The sequence below is a fragment of the Anser brachyrhynchus genome (genome assembly GCF_964034855.1).
Source record: "Anser brachyrhynchus genome assembly, chromosome: 12".
NCBI classification, from domain to species: Eukaryota; Metazoa; Chordata; class Aves; order Anseriformes; family Anatidae; genus Anser; species Anser brachyrhynchus.
The window spans coordinates 5,817,908-5,834,660 of record NC_137707.1 but is presented as its reverse complement, the minus strand read 5'-3'; the positions used below and the strand labels follow the sequence as shown (position 1 = coordinate 5,834,660).

The window sequence follows — 16,753 nt, the reverse complement described above, 5'->3', positions numbered from 1 at the left end:
ACCTCCAAGCCCTCTGCACTGGGTACTGCACACAGCTAACACGGGAATCCCCCAAAACCTCCTCTGAGCACCTCGCCCTGGTGCATCCAGGTGCATGCGAGGCCGCATACTGAAAGCAAAATACTATCTATGATTATTCATAACCGGGAGTATTGCGCATTCTTCGGAAAGCATACATCATCCTCTGCACTTGGGAAGAGTCGCGATACACCCTGCTTTACCCCCAGGGCCTGAACAGAGCCCGTGGAGCTAGAAACACTTGTGATGACAAACAGGGAGATTTCTCAATACGTATTTTAATTTGTGATCCTGCACTGAATTACCACACCCCATTCATGCACACACTGAATCGCAGATATGACAAATGTTTCATTAATAGGAAATCCAGATGTTCCTCCATACAGTGCTGAAAAAGATCACTACAGATTATGTTTGGTAGATGCCAGTTACAAATTTTCACATATATTTTTAGAGAAATACTGCAATTAAAAAATAAAGAAGATTCTAATGGTAAGTGACATTTTAGCTCAGTCACAATTACAATCAACCTGACTTACTCTTTGCATTAGGAGCAGGATATGATCCTTAAGTTCATACAGGGTTAAGTTTGTTATCCTCAGAGATTTCTTAATGACCCTTGTTATCTGAACCCTCATAATGGTGACTGTGTATTACATTTTCAATGCACATCCTCAGACATATTAGGACATGAAGTGAACCTGACAGGGAGAAGAATATTTCCTTTCTCCTCTGAGATGCCCCAGGAGGGCTTTCTGCAGGTGACCTCCTCAGACCTTGGCTCTACATTAGAGTTATTGTCCTGAGAGAAGATTCAGTTAAAACACCCAATTCATTTCATATAGTGCTCTTGAGTTTATTCTTAGTGGCAGCTAACTTGTAAAATTTTATTATAGATTCTTCTTTGGTTTGCTTGATGGAAAACAATTATTCTATCATCACGTCTAAATGCAGTTGCATGAATCTCTGATATACCTTGCTGGACCAAGCAATTTTCTTTCCATTACTATTTTCAGATGAAATGCTAATTTCACTTTAAAAGAAGTATATAAATATACTGAATTAGATTTCACATTTCTAAATGGCTGTGTTCAAATAGGTCTGATAGCCTAAAATAAGCCTTATGACTTCTGAATACAACCTGTTGACCAAATAACTGTTATTATTATTATTATCACCATTATTGTTATTATTTTAGCAGCATATTGATGTCTCTTAGAAGAGCAGAGCTCGCTGTGGTAGGCAATACACAAATGCTTGGTAGGCTTCATCTGTGCCCAAAACTGCTCCTACTATTTGCAGACAGAAAGACATAGTGCCGGAGAGTCCTGCCCTACGAAGGGGAGCTGAAGTACAGAAAAAGATGCAACTTCTGCAGAAACAAATAAGGATCTGTGAAGAAGCAGAGCTGCCTGCACAGCCTTGCACAGGCAGCAGCTCTCGCTCCAGCAGCGGCATGGACCTGTCGGTGCAGCAGTGCCCCTGCTCTACAAGCTCTGCTCTCTGAACAGGCTGATGCGGCCGTGCTGCTTACGGAGGCAGCATATCTGGGGATCTCTGCACGTAATTACAGAGGGCAGGTGTACCCCACACGACTCGGTGGGTTTGAGAAGGGCTCTGCTGCCACCTAGAACCAAGACTACTAAATCCCAGCTGAGAACAAGAGCTCTAAGTGTACAGGTGCAGGGCTTCTTAGGGGAATTTTCTTCACAATAGCCCTGACTTTTACTTGGGGAAAGACATCCATGACAACAGAGCTAAACCCGTACCTTTTATTTACATGTATGTTTTGAGAAGATTGTGCAGCATAACTGACCTTGAGATATATTGCTCTACAGGAACTTTGGCAATGAGCTATTCTTTCCAATACAATAAAATTCTCAGTGCTGTGGCCCCAACCTAGTTTCATGGCATTGCCCTTATGCCTGCCCAAGAACAGCAACCCACCAGCTGAGGCAAGAAGCTAAAGCCACCCCTCTCTCTTCCCTTAACACCGTGAGTTCCCTAAGATATGAGAAATAAAAGTGGATAGTGAGTATCACTGAAACTTTTTAAAACTTCCCTGGAATTAGAGAAAAAAACAAAACCAAAACCACACACACACATGATAGCCTAGATGCTGCAGTAGGTGCACTCCCTCCGAATCAAAGGTGTTTTCAGAAATGAACAACTGTGAGTTAGACGGACCTGCTCTCTGGAAAAACCAGAGCATTTCTGTTAGCTGTTATGTGCCCTCGTGCTTCCACACAGACACACACATTAGAAGTCTGATACAGATTCAGAAATAATAGAACATTTCCCTTGCTTTCAGTGGCTCCAAGTAAGGATGGTCACTGCTCACAGGAGGCTGAACCTGAAATATCTGCAATGTTATGTAGCCCATGCAGCAAGCCTTTTCTTATAAATCTCTGGGTGACCAGCATTTAAATTGAGGCTCACCACTTATCCCAAAATTTGCTGCTTGCAAGTTGCTGTTTCTAGTAGAAGTCTCTCTTGCAAAACGATTTGCTATCTACTGAAAAATTCACAGATTCTTATAGAGCCATTATTCACGTATTTGTTACATATCAAGTGAAAAATACAAGCCACCAGAAATATTATTCAGGTTCTTTAGTGTTCAACAGTCCGACTGCTCTGATGAGGTGGCAGATGCAATCTAGGAAATTGAAGTAAAGCTAGTACTGAGGATTTGTATTCAGAATCTGGCTGAAAGCACAAGGAATATTTGAAGCAGCTCTGTGCAAAGCCCATTCACAGGGATGAACCTTGTTTTGTAGCAAATATCATGGTGGGGTTAAAGTCTCTTTAAAAAAACAAAACCATTCTCCTGGAGGAGAAGGTATGGGATATGATTTTATTTAAGGCTTAGTAGAAATGCCTAGGATATCATTCATTGTTTTTCATGCTTGCATATACACTTGAACGTCAATTTAGAGGCATGTAGAATTATATGATCCCATGGAAATTAACATGGTAATGAATATTAACACGATAATTAATAATATACTTAAGAGTGTGTCATGCAGCTGAGTGAGCCAAGAACGAACCAAATGTATTGTACCAACTAACCCCCCACAGTTACAAGACAGAAATGAACAGCATTTTGTAATTATACACAGTGACATATTTTCTCATATCTACTGCCAAAAAAAATATCACTTTCTGGAATTAAAAGAGAGAGCAGCAAATAGAAACAGCTATGTCATCAGTAATTGCAAACATGTTTTCAGCTCCAGCTTCTGGTAACTATCCAAAGACGTTCTTTTAATTGGTTAAATTGACAACTGTCCAAAAACACAGGGCCATGTTCATTCCTAACAAGTCAAACGGAGAAATCAGAGTCCTGGAGAACTACCTCAAACATTTTGCAAGGAGACAGGAATTAGCAAATGAGTAGCACAACCCAAAAGTGAATGGTGTCGCTTGTAAAGGGGCACTTTAGATATTGCAAGACTCTATTAACTTTGCCCCATGGGGCCTGATCAGGTTGCCCATGAGACGTGGAGGACAGATTGACTTACCGTATTTAAAATGTAACCACCTCTCACAGGAATGCTAAGAGGATTGCTTAAGACAAGTCTTCTTAATACAGGAGCTCTCTAGCATGCAATAAAACAAGCTGGTGAAATCCAAAACACCTTTTCAGCTGACACAGATTCGGAGAATTTGGTTCTAGAGATTTACAATTAAAACATGTCTTTGTAGAGCATTATTCTCAGATAGGTGCAGGTAAGATCTCAGTCTGAGGTGGTGCCTCATGTGCTTCAGCAGTAGGGAGAAGCTGATGACCCCATACACAAACCCTCACCCCACTCAGAAGTAAACTGCCCAGTGAAAGTAAGATCTACAAAGTGATCCAAAGGTGGAGGGAGACTCTGCCAGATCTCCTCTGCAGCCAAAAAGATATTTCACCAGCCTGATCATGTTTGAACATTCATCCTTACTTAACAAGGATTATTGCTCGATAACATCACAGGCAAGCAGGAAAGCAAGGTCCCTTATCTGAAGAAATTTTGTCTTTCAAGTAACAAACCATATCCATGTTAAACAACAAAGCCAGAAGAAGACCAGAGATTCTGCTTCTCCTGGACTGAATAGGAATTAGGACACCGAATATCTCCAATATTCTGAGTCTAGGGAACCCAGAAACACAAAATATCTGCATTATAGATGACATACACATAACAAATAAATAAATACGTAAAACAGTGATAATAGCTTTAGTTCCAGCTAGAACTGACCTAGGACAGCAAAAAAGAAAACCTCTTTACTAACCTGGTTAAACAACCAGGTATTAAAAACCCGCATGATCTATAAATGTATGTCCACTCATTACAGAAGTATGTTACATACATCCTTTATCATTATTTTACCATTTGCTGCTGAAGGTTGTGGGAGAAGTAAGCTACAAGTGACTTTGCAGGTCCTAGCCTTTAGGTTCAAAGACATCCTCATATTCTTGCTCTGTTGAAATCAGCATTTCTCCCTATGATTAGCTGCCACCTCTCTCTCCTTGTGGTGATTAAGCTACTAAAAACACTATACTCAAAGAATGCTGAATAAAACTTTTAGGGCCCCAAGAGTTGCTGTAGAGATAGCTTTGTGTACATCTGAAAGTATGTGTAAATATATATTTGGACAGTTGTTAAAAACATGTATAATTTTTCCCAAACACCACAGCTCTTTCTAAACAGTATCGTTTAATGGCACAATGCATAGTTAAAGATTTTTAACAGCCTGTTTTATTTATGGTTATTTACTCAATAGAGTATATCAAGCCTTCACAACCATTGTGGGCAGTTATGAAAACTAAGTGGGCATTCACTCATTATTTTTTTTAAGTGTGTCATTTACACAGTGAATGGATCCGCAGAAATCATTGCAATCAGTAATGATTGCACTCAGAAAAAAACAAGGGTTGTGTATTACCTGGAGAGAGCTACAGTGATACTGCCACATCTACAGGGGACGATTCTGCTTTCAGGATGCTGGTGTAAATCCAAAGTATGTCCATTAAACCCGTGCTCTTACTCTGGATTTTTCTTCTTGGGAGCATAATTCCACTCTTTCTAGCCTGAAAAGAGAGAAGGAGGCAGAACCCACTGTTAGTAAGATTTCCAATAATTCATTTTTAAATATTGCATGAATAAGCATTTACTAAAGGCTCTCTGAAAATTCTGTACCTCTCTATTTTAGCTGGCTTCTTCCATATAAAACTTGACCTGAAATTTCCTTTCTCAAGTTTTACAGCATGCTCAATACAAACGTGGTGATACATGTTGGTAAAGAAAGAATCTGACAAGTAGCACACCACAAGTTCTTCCCGTATAAATTATTTTGAATCATGCTTCCCATTGAGTAGATCAGTCACAAAAATCTGGTTTCTATTTGAGGACTGTCACTACTCTGTTGGTAGTATCCAGGTCATCTCATAGTATTGCACCTCAGTTTTCTTCCTCTGCAATTTGTTTTGAGATATAATAGTGGAAAGAGTTCTCTGAAAAGTATAAATGGTTACGATCGTTTTTGGCATTGTTGCTGTTGTTAAGCAAAGGTCTTTAAATGCTTGTGCTACTCTTCTATCTTGTGCAGATACTACAATAGTATCCCAGATACTATTGCATTACAAACAAAATTGGAAAACGTTCAGAGCACTTAAGAGATTTGCAGAGACTCAGTCTGAAGAGTGTAAAGTGCATCAAATGATTTACCACAGGCCTATCTATATATCACAGATATCAAATTCAACTTTGAATGTGAGAAGGGAAAAAATGAGAGAGCTGAAATTCATATACTGTAATTAAATGGAAAACACATGCAAACTGTAGCAGAAAAATAATGGAAACATGAATCGTGAATATTGCATCTGTCTGTTATTATGGTAGGAGTGGCAATGATTAGTAGAAATAGGGTTGCAAAATGATTTCTTATATAATATCACTTCCTGTGCCCATAGGGGAACTGTAATAAAGACGACTCACCCTTAGGCAAGGGCAAAGGCAGAAGGCACAGTCCTTTCTGCTGGGAAAGAGAAGCCCTCAGTTGCACAGAAGCCTTGCCAGCCAAAGGAGGTGCTGGTTTCTCATCCTTTGAAGGTACCAGCAACCGGTCTTGGAACCATAATCTACCCATCTGAGATAACAACACCAGTGCCAGGGACCTACAGCCTAGATGATCCCAGTCAACAAGAGTCTGCCTCAGAATTGTCAAGCACAAAGGAGGAATGTTAAGTATGCTTTAAAAGCCTTAAAATGTTGACTTTTGTGGACAGCACTATGCAAATCCAATGATGCCTAAACATGTATGTTTACATATACACTGGGAACTTGCCATTATGCACACATATTGAATGGCTCCACTGAGAGCAGTGACAATATTGCCCATGCTCAGCAGAATTCATGAGTGTTGTGCCACACCTTTTAATGGATCAAGTGTGAAACACCTCGGTTAACAGACGGGGGTGTCTATCAGGGTACTAGTACATACAAAAATTCAACAGGTAGCTGTTGGCCATTAATATGTACTTGTGATGTTCTGCACTTTTGCTTTAAGATTTTAACCCCAAGGTCTTCCAGAAGTAGAACTTAACACGTTGCCTAAGAGCACAAGATAAACCAGTGGCAAGCTTGAGCTAGCAATCTGGGTGGAGGATCTCCCCCCTCCACCCAAGCCTGACTCATTGCAGCTCCCTGTAGTCAAAATATGAAGGGGCAAGATCTTTGTAGCTGGTTGACGCAAGCAATCTGTTGGCTGCCTTTATGAAGTGCTGAAATAGGGGACCTTTGTGGGGATGTCTGAAGTTTGCAGCACTGACGATCCACGTTAGGGCTTCTGTCCACCCGAAGCGAGGGTGGGCTGTGGTAGATTTGACTGGCACCCCAAGAGGGCTGTCTGTGTGGCTTTGCTTACTTCCAAAACAGTGCAAGGGAGAAGAAGATGAACTGGCTTTATGAATTCCCTGCTACCTCCTGATTCTAAGACATGCATCACCCAGGCACATCACTGCAATGCCCAGCATGTAGGTCCAGTCCTTACACGTACACTGCTATGAGCGCTGCTGCATTAACTTTACAAACATATACCCTCCTGGACTTCTTATTTGGTGTGCTGGGTTTGAAAGGTGCAAGGAAGAGGGCATTTTTCTGCAAACGGAATTTTTCTTAAGAGGAGCGGTCACCTTTTGCTATTACAAATACAAGAGCAATAACAATATATACAGGCCTGAGCAATAATGGAGATTCTGGCAGATATTTTTTCCCCGTCATAAGCACACTAGGCCTAAGGCAAGGTTTTCCTTTATTAAATAAAGAAAATGGAAAGGTAGGGAGGAAAAAAAAAACTGTGTTGCCTCTCAAATTAAACAACCTGCTAAATATTTAGGATATTCTTTCCCACAAACATTTCAAATGGATGACAAAGAGGTTTGTCTTCTTGACAGTTCACATCCTCTTGCGGCCAAACTCATTCCTCTGGAAGCTCACTGAAGTCAATGATATAGCAGCAGGGATGACAGATGAAGCTCACAATCCACATTTTAGTGGTACCTATCTGCAGTTCATACAAATCAGCTCAAAATTAAGATGCAAGTGAAGACACTAAAGGCTCAGGTTGAGTACACGACTAAGTTAGCAGAAGCAGTCTAAAATCTGTGGCAAACGTGTGTGTTTATTCCACTCCCAGTTTCTTGGCTAGAAGAGAAAGGCTTGAACTATATAACAGTAACTAACACTGTTTTTCAATGCTTGCTTACAGTGACATGTATTCCTGCCTTCTTTTTTCTTTTTGTTTTCAGTCGCTGTAGTGAATGGCAATCATGTTCTCTCATTGCATGGCTGGCTATCTTTGCTGTAAAGAGCAAAGTGACAAGTATTTACAGTTGACAAGTAATGGGTCACCCAGCAACATGTCCTAGCTTTGCAAATCATCAATCCAAAACACTTTCAACTTCCTTCAAAACACGAAGAAAACTTCTCCAGCCTTTTAAACTGGAAATAGGAAATCTGCTTTTCACAACAGGCCTCAGGTGCAGTAGCTCAACCAATCTCAGTTTATCAGCAAGCTGGAAGTTCACCTCAAGCCCAAATGAAAGCCAGTAAACCATCACCAGAACAAGTAAAAATGAAAGCAGAAAACACAAGAAGCCATAGCTGTAACCATCCACTCAGAATCAACCTACCAGCTCTCAAGAAAATAACTGCTACGTTAAAAGCTTTCTCATGTTAGGCCACTTGTTCTCATAATAATTAAGATACAATGCTTTAATAAAAGAGTTTCATTTACATTCCGATAGTCAAGCTGGCACTTAACTTGATTTGGGGCTGTTCTCAATTAAGAACTGTTTATGGCCTCCAAAATCCCTTCTTGGATGCTCTTGAGGTTCTGCACCAGAAAGAGGAGGGGAAATCTGGCAAATCATAACAGAGATGTGAGAACTGTGCTGGGGAAAAAAAAAAGCAGTAACTCCCTAGAATCTGGATTCTGAACCCAGTCAAAGCCAAGCTGCACTGAAACGTAAAAAGTTTGCCAACTTCCTAAATTCTAGTATCATGATTTACATTTATAGCACTTATTTTCCAGTATGTATTGATTTTACATGGGGTAGAACAATCTTTTTAGGGCAAACTGAAAATTTGCAAGTTTTTCACCTGCAATTTCCCAGTCTTATCTACTACGCTAAAACTCCCCCATCCAACCTGCTGTGAGCTGGATCCCGAAGTCACACAGGTACCCTTTGAAAATCCTCTCCCTGCTCACAGCATCGCCACAGACATGCTAGCACAGTACAGATGAGCATGTTCCATGTCACACTGGCCTCCCAGCACCCTGCCTGTGTTTGCAGCGGGATCTCGCTACCTAATGACGTCTCTAAAGCCCAGCAGCATGCGGTCCACACCCTGTTATATCACACTGCTCCGACTGCTTTGCAGCAGGGGAGAGGTGAGGACATGACAAAGAAGAAGCAACTGTTCTTCCTTACTTCAAAAGACAACACAATGCCACTAATAATTCTTCACACTTAAGTAATAGCCAGCTTTATAAACAGTAATTAAAGATGCCTTCTGGTATACCTGCAAAGGAAACATTATTTTTGTTCTCCACAAGGACCACATTTTCTTAAGTGACTTTTCATTAAAGAAGACGGCCTTGAGCATAAAAGGCTTAATTTTCAGAGGGACAAGCAGCTACAGGATGTATTGTATAGTCTTCTAACAACGTCGCATCAGCTAAAAGTTAAAATCTGAGATTTCAAGCAGAAAACCTCCCAATCTTTCATCTCAGAATCCTTCTGCACACTGCTAATCAGCAACATTGAAAGAGGGGCAGGACTCATGCAGCAAAGCGGTATGAAATCTGTTAAAAATTTTTACATATACATACAAAAACACTCGCTTAATCCTCTGACATTTCATTGAGTATGCCTGCCAGGGGATGAATTAAACCAGCATTCTGAAATTGGCGAAGTGGGTTGTTCATCTGCCTGCATTTCTATTTTCCGTTTTCATCTTCGAACTGGCCGGGGCTTCTAGCACTCACCATTTACTTTCTCCAAAAATTAAGCCTTCTCTGAGTGCTAGCTGGAAGTGAAAATCGGTGACAGTTACAGCCCTGCCCACTCCAAAACCCCAGTGAAACCTGGGTGAGCCCAGAGATGCCAAGTCACCGCTCTGTCTAATTACAAACCCGAGGCAGATTAACCTTTGATGACTAAATTAATCTTCTAAATAAAATGAATATGCATCAGCCTGCAAATTAGGATTAAATGCTTAGTAGAATCTTTATGTGATCAAGCAGGTTTTGTGGTGCAGATGTTAACCATTAACATGAAGCAATAAAATCATTCTTTTTTCTTATAATAACACCTAACAATTCTAAAGCCACCTTTCATCTGAGAATCTCAAAGGGTTTCATGCACATAATTAATTAACCCTCTCAGCATCCAAGACAAGAGCATAATAATGTCCCCGTTCAACAGCTGAAGGAACAGGCGGAGGAAAGCCCTAGCTCACGTGCCTCGGCCGGTGCGCAACGGGGATGTTACACGCTTTGAAGAAAAAGGGAAGACTGGGTTTACACTGGCTTCACTTCTACCCTCACGTAGTGCTTCTGCCGGGCCTGTAGGGTGGCTTCTCCGCAAGCCCTGAAGCAGGAGCACACACCTCTCCCCAGCCCCTGAGGCCGGGCAGGGCCCCAGCAGGCCGCTGGCAGACAGCACCTGTAGGCCGCGCACCTGTAGGCCGCGCACCGCCGAGGCCGCCGGCCACGGAGCTGGCACAGCCCTCTGCTTTCCACTAGAAAAGGCAATCAAACTCATCTCAGCACTGACAAGATGAAAACAAACATTGCACTTTGTGATCTACTACAAAATTCTGAAATAAATCATTTCGGGGGGGGGAATCTTTTCTGAAGAAAAATTTGTTTCTTTGTGATTTTTCCCTTGGGCGCAGGAGACTACTGTGCTCTTAACACATCTGTTCCCTGCATTCTTACGTCTGCGTGGAGTAAAATGCTTGCATGGTGGTGAGGAGGAGGAGATGTGGTCCTGCTTCTTTTGTGCTCTCCCAGAAGAGCAAATAGTTGCAGGGGATCAAGGTAACCTGCTGCTGTCCCCTTTCTGAGCTCCTCTTTCCAATGGGATATTCATTTCCAGGAGATTTAAAATGAGGAACTTACACAAATGCACATATCATGATTTTTCAGCCTTACTATCCCTGATTTTAATTTATAAGTTTCAAACATTGCGACTAACTAAACTGTAAAATTAAGTTTTGATTCGATCTATTTGAATAAAAAAATAATGTAAAAGTATTAATGAGGTATGGACAGCCATGTGAGACTTCATATTCACAATAACCCAATTTGTTGACATGTTTTGTTGCCCAAACATAACAGCTTCTCCTGGTATGTAAGCATTTCTTCCGATGCAAACTACCTGCCAAGGTATTTTTACTTGTTTCAAAGGGTTCTGGGTAAGTTTGTAAGGTCAGCTTAAATTTCTTGGCTTCTAAAAGGAAGCTTAAGTAGAAATACATGGTTATTTTAGAATATTGACATCACAGATATAATGTAGTCACACAACTTTCACTGTAAGTTGGACGGTTAAAGGCATTTGTTGTTTTGATACAATGGCTGCTAAAATCCATGGAAAAATTCTAAGGACTTCAATAAGCTTTGGATTGGGCACATTATTACTAAGACTGTAATTCTTGATACCCCTTGTAACATCCCAGCCTATGTGAGAAACTTAGAAAAAGCAATTAACATTCCTCCATCGACTTTTGTATTTACATTTTAAATTTACCATTTAAGACTTTAATTCTCTATAAAACTGCTTAAATATACATAACTTCAGTGTTATTTAAATGTTTTATGATCCTTCTGAAATGATCAGCTAATTAAAATCACTTATCTAATTTAGTACCTAAAATTTACCTTCCTTTATTTGGGAGGAATTGGATTTAATGTGCAGCTTTTGTTCATTTCCTTTCTCAGAAAATCTTAATTTGGAAGGAAAATCATGATTACATGCTGGGGAGGAGCATGTCTTCTAGGCTGCAAACTTAAACGAGTGGTAATCATTAGCTACCGTGTATGACATGGTGAATATAATTAAGAAATAAATTTATTACAGAAACTTGGAATTATCAATTAAAAAGTAGTCAGTGCAGTCCCACAAGGTCCGATATGATTACCTACGTTATCTGGGCTGTCACTTCCAATGTTGGTTTGAATCTCAAAGACCTCTGAGGGGTGCTCTGTGTGTCAAGTTAAATAAGTCAGACAACCTTAGTGGAAAAATGCAGCGATACAAGCGGGTGCAAACACAACTCTTTTAGAGGAAAATAAAGATGTCAGCTTCAGCTTGAGTACAATTGGCAAACTGTTTTTCCTTCCTACTGTACTTCTAAGTGTACCGACAGGACAAGTCAATCTGTGGCTGTGGCACAGTCTGTTTGATGGGTTATGAGGGGCAGAACCTCAGGGGCATTAAAGGACGCTGCGGCCTGTTATATGTTTTCCTAATTTCTACCTTTGCAGACTGATTTTTCCCTCTTCAGAGATTTCTCAGGTTTAAGGCCAGAAAATACCATTAAATAACCTAGTTTGACCTTGTATATATGCTAGGACACTAAGCTACTCTCACTGACCCATCCTCCATGAACCCTCCTGCTCCTCTTCCCTAGGCCACCTCTCATAATACTGATCTACAAATGTATCTCAATTATGAGGCCATAAAACGGTGTGAAAAAAAATAATAGCTCCTCCTATCAGCCTTTCTCTCCAAGATCGCAACTCTAGAAAAATGATTCTGTTGCTCACTCTGAAACTGAATCAAAAAATTGGCACGCTCTGATGAACCAGATTTTGCTTCTTGTGTTGAGTGTATCACATCTCTATTGCTCTGGGCTCTAGCTCGGATGAGAAATAAAATGAATAGAAAATGCCACCTCATCATATTTTTGACCTGATCGAGGTAGATGGACCTTAAATACTTCGTGTTCAGCTGTGGAGGTTGTGTACATCTATTTATGAAATCAGATGCAAACAGAACAAAGTTAAAACACAAGTTGTTTATCCACAGGCTTACAATAAAATCTTAATCTTTTCTAGCACTACATAATGTCTTTAAACCAATACACATCAAAAAACTTAACATCCTCCTCAGAACTCCAGTATCCGTCTATGCAGTAAAAATTCTGACATTTACCAAAAACAGGGGGGAAAATAACAGTCCAAAACGTATGCTACCATCATTTAGGATACAATTTGAAAACTGTCTCTTGGCTCTGAATCAAAGACGACCGTAGACACAGGAATGTTGACAGATAGTGATTGTCTCCTCTTTTAAAATTGCACTGACAGTATCAACACCATTCTTCCATTTGGTATCAAGGAGTGTCAATAAGAGTGAAATACAGCTTACCTTAACGCATCATGCAAAATACAGCATCTCTGTGTTTCCCTGGATTCACCCCCTGTGAGCATTCCAAAATGTGCTCAACAAAATCACATGAAACTCAGATGATTTCAGATCATGTTACGAAGTCAAAACACAGAACAGATTCACAGAAAGATTTGCTAAGGTTCACCAACTTGTTGAGTGAACCTGGGCCCGGTTCCAAGCAAATCTGGATTGATTAATGTTTTCTTTAAATCAACATCACCTGATGTTCTTTGCTACTGATGTGAATCTCAGCTTTTACTTTTCTCTTTGAAATTTTGGATCGGTTTAAGTCCAGAGCTGAAAACAGCACGTGGGATGCAGATCTGTCTACATACTAACTAAAGAGTATGTAGCATTGTTTTCTGCAAAGCAATGAAATATTGCAAAACCAGCTCCCTACCTACCTCATTAGTATTTTGCAATATTATTAGCCTTTTGGTGAGGACCAGGAGTATTTTTTTTTCAAACTGTTCATGCATTTAAAAACAGAACAGTAAACAAACTCTTTCTATATCTCAGACATGGGACCAAATTGAGATATACTCAGCTACACAAAATAGCACCTCTTTCTACTAATGGACCCCCTGAAATCGATGGAACTACTTATGGAGTAATATACCATTACCCACTGTGAATATGAGCTACTGTGAATAAGCTTTGGAAACCATATTCCAGCTACAGTTGTGCTTGGTGGCTTGCAGTATTCCAGCACTTGCTAAATATAAATAAATGAAATAAAGTGGGAGATAGTGATACTCTGATTCCTGTTAGCACTGGCTATACATTTGTTCCAAGTGTCTGAGCAATCAGAACACTACATAAATACCTTGCCATGCCTGTGGGATCCCATGCTAAGTTATAATCCATCACTGAAGCAGGCAGCCACTCTTGGAGACATGCTAAAACATTTCTGAGGTTGAGTGTAATTCATTGCTATGCTGTCTGGTTGCATGTTTATTTCATCTTGCAGGAAGAAGTGGCTACATGTGGAGTGGTTGTGTGCTGTAAATTTCACTTAAAATTTGTGTCATATTAAACAATTATTGACCAAGGGCTCTGTAATTTATCAGCTGATTTATCTTCTCCTTTCTACAAGAACTCTTTGTCAATAACCTTTACTTTCAGTAATGCTACATTCACACATAGCTTAGCTGTATTTATATCATTATTTGAAAGCTGCAGGACTGAGCCAGGTAACACCATTCAGATAAAAAAAAAAAAATCTGTCCCCTTGTTTCCTTACTATATGCATGCATGCGTTTATACAAAGAAAAAAAAAAAAAGGAAACTGCTTATCACATAGTTGCTTTATTTGTTTTCTTCATTTCTGACTCCTGCTTTCAGACGAACAAAAACTGAGGAAAATGTTAAAGAACTGCCAAAGTTTCTGTTGGAATAGAAAAGAAACAGCAATATTGTAAGACACACTGTTCCCTCAATTTCTTCTGGCCAATTTGTAGTCCCAGCAGACCTACACAAACTTTGAACAGGCACAGAGGCCTGGCAGCACTGACATGAGCCGAAGTCCTCTAGCCTTGTGAAATTCAACCACTGCAACTTCACAGTCAGCTTTGGCAAAATGCAGGGAAGATCAACCCAGAAGAAAAAGATATTTAAAACTGACTGGATCCTCAAGGAGAATTTTTGTCAGCAACTGAAAAAGGCCATCAAGCTCCCCATCAGGGAACTTTCCAGGAGGTTAATTTTTCCCTTACTTGCTTGTATTGCACTGGAGACCATCACCAGTGTCCCTGCTCTTTCCTGTTACTACCAGTTTAAACATTGGTGTCCACTAAGAATCTAAAAAAGGGAATCTTTAATGTTCAGGCTGTAAATATACCACTGAGTCCCAAGAGCCTAAGATATGTCAAAGGCATGAAATGATGACCATGAAAGGGAACTCCACGTTTGTGTTTGCTCAGTAGAAGAACTGCAGGGCTGACCTGTGGACTGAAGTGGCTGTTTAATATTGTCCCTGCAAACCGTTCAGTAACATCAGAACTGCTGTTTAATCCTCTTACCGTTATCATTGACATTATTTCATGTTCTACTAATTCCAGCCCATCTGCAGGAGAAATACTTGCCTCTCTGGCAACCCAATACACAGGGCCAAATTTTTTAAAAGGCTGCAGCTAGAATCTTCCACATTCTTTCAGAACAAGATTTTTTTATTATTATTTTTTTCCATGGGAACATTTATGTATACCACTATAATCTGAGTCTCATCTCAATTGTACTTTTATGTGTCAGGAGTAAAGGTAATGCAAGATGAGGATCAGGGACTAAAGCTCTAATAAATTGAATTTTCTGAAACAAATATACAAGCACATTTTGACACTATATATGCAAAGGTGTTCAGATGCAAAAGCCTCAATTATTTGGCTTTTGGAAGAAAAAAAAAACGTTTAAAATAGGAAGAGACAAGTGTGAGTTTTGAAAAGCTTCAGAACTGTCTGTATGTCTACTTTGCAACTTCTTGATCAGTTTATGTTCTCCCCTTTCATTTGAATTTCGTATGAAGAGCTTACATATCAAAGGACATGACCAAGTTTTTCAGATGGTGATTCCCAATTCAATGTCCACCGTTATAAAACTTACTTAAAATTACTGAAAAAGAAAGATTATTTCCCAATGACAATAAAATAATCTTTCTTATTGATTTTTCCATACATTTCCAAAGGGTCACAAAGAGTGCCGTACCTTGAAGGGGAAGGAGTCAAAGGAATGAAAACTTGCTGGCTTTGGAATGAACTAACATTTTCAGTGCTATACGATCATTCTTACCTCTCTTTGCAACCTTTTGGGAGTTATAATCCATCCACAGAGACTCACTTATTGAATGGAACAGTAAGAGCCTTGTGCTACCATTTGTGTCATGTCACTGTCTTCTGTTGGAGAACTCAAGCGGGTCTGAAACCAAAGCAGACACACAGTTGTGAATGAACTGCAAAAAAAATCATGGAGTATTTCAAAATCTGGAAGACTGTTTAACACCAATGTCCTACTCAGAGTATTACACACCCCAGAAACTCGTCGAGGAAGGAATGTTTCTATATACAATACACTCAGGCTCCCACTATCACATAATCCCTCTTCCATCTATGCCAAATTCCAGCTGCAGTCCATACTCGCCTCCAAAGAACCAGAGCTAATAGCAAAGTAACAGTCATATCTATTGGCTCCTCCACCAGCATTTCACAACAGATATCACATGATTAGGTGTTAAGTGGGACTATTTGCACTTTTGCTTAAAGCACATATAATTATGTAATTCTGTATAATGCCAAAATGACTATTTAAGTAGCAGCTGCACAAAACAGAGATACTGGTTGGACAGCACAGAAAATACAATCTTAAATAAAAACAGAACAGTAACACATACATAAACATATATATATATATATGTATTTATAGTCTTCAGTGGAATGTTTTTCAAATGTGGAAATATAGAATATTTTTCCAAAAGATCTAGTTAGTGGCTCTTAAGCAAGATTCTGCTGCTCTTCTCACCTCTGAAAGGTTTGCCAGAGTCCTCCCAATACCAACTGTGGTTTGACAGACCCTTGAAACCTAATGGATGAAGTCCTTTGAGTTTATGATCTCATCCATCAGCTGTTGCTGGTGTTTGTCACCGAGCAGGCTGGCACTAGATGGCTCTGTCAGAGTTCTAGGTGAGGGAGCGGAGCACTTATTTGTGCTCTGGGTTTGCCAGTGCTTTCAAGCTCTGTCTGGAAAGGCACTTAGGGGTTGCTAAACGGGGGAGACTGCGTAGACAAGCTGCACAGAGTCACC

At 40.0% G+C, this 16,753-nt stretch overlaps 1 protein-coding gene across 3 annotated transcripts in view; it reads right to left on the bottom strand.

The window, feature by feature from the left end:
• The window catches only part of LOC308176580 (uncharacterized protein), a 378,041-nt gene that overhangs the window by 49,365 nt on the left and 311,923 nt on the right, over positions 1–16,753 (bottom strand). For all 3 annotated transcript variants that reach the window (XR_013938409.1, XR_013938410.1, XR_013938411.1), the window contains exons 6-7: positions 15,746–15,871; positions 4,948–5,092 (exon numbers count right to left, since the gene is read on the bottom strand). The gene's annotated coding sequence lies outside the window, so the exon portion shown is untranslated. The remainder of the gene's footprint in view (positions 1–4,947; positions 5,093–15,745; positions 15,872–16,753) is intronic.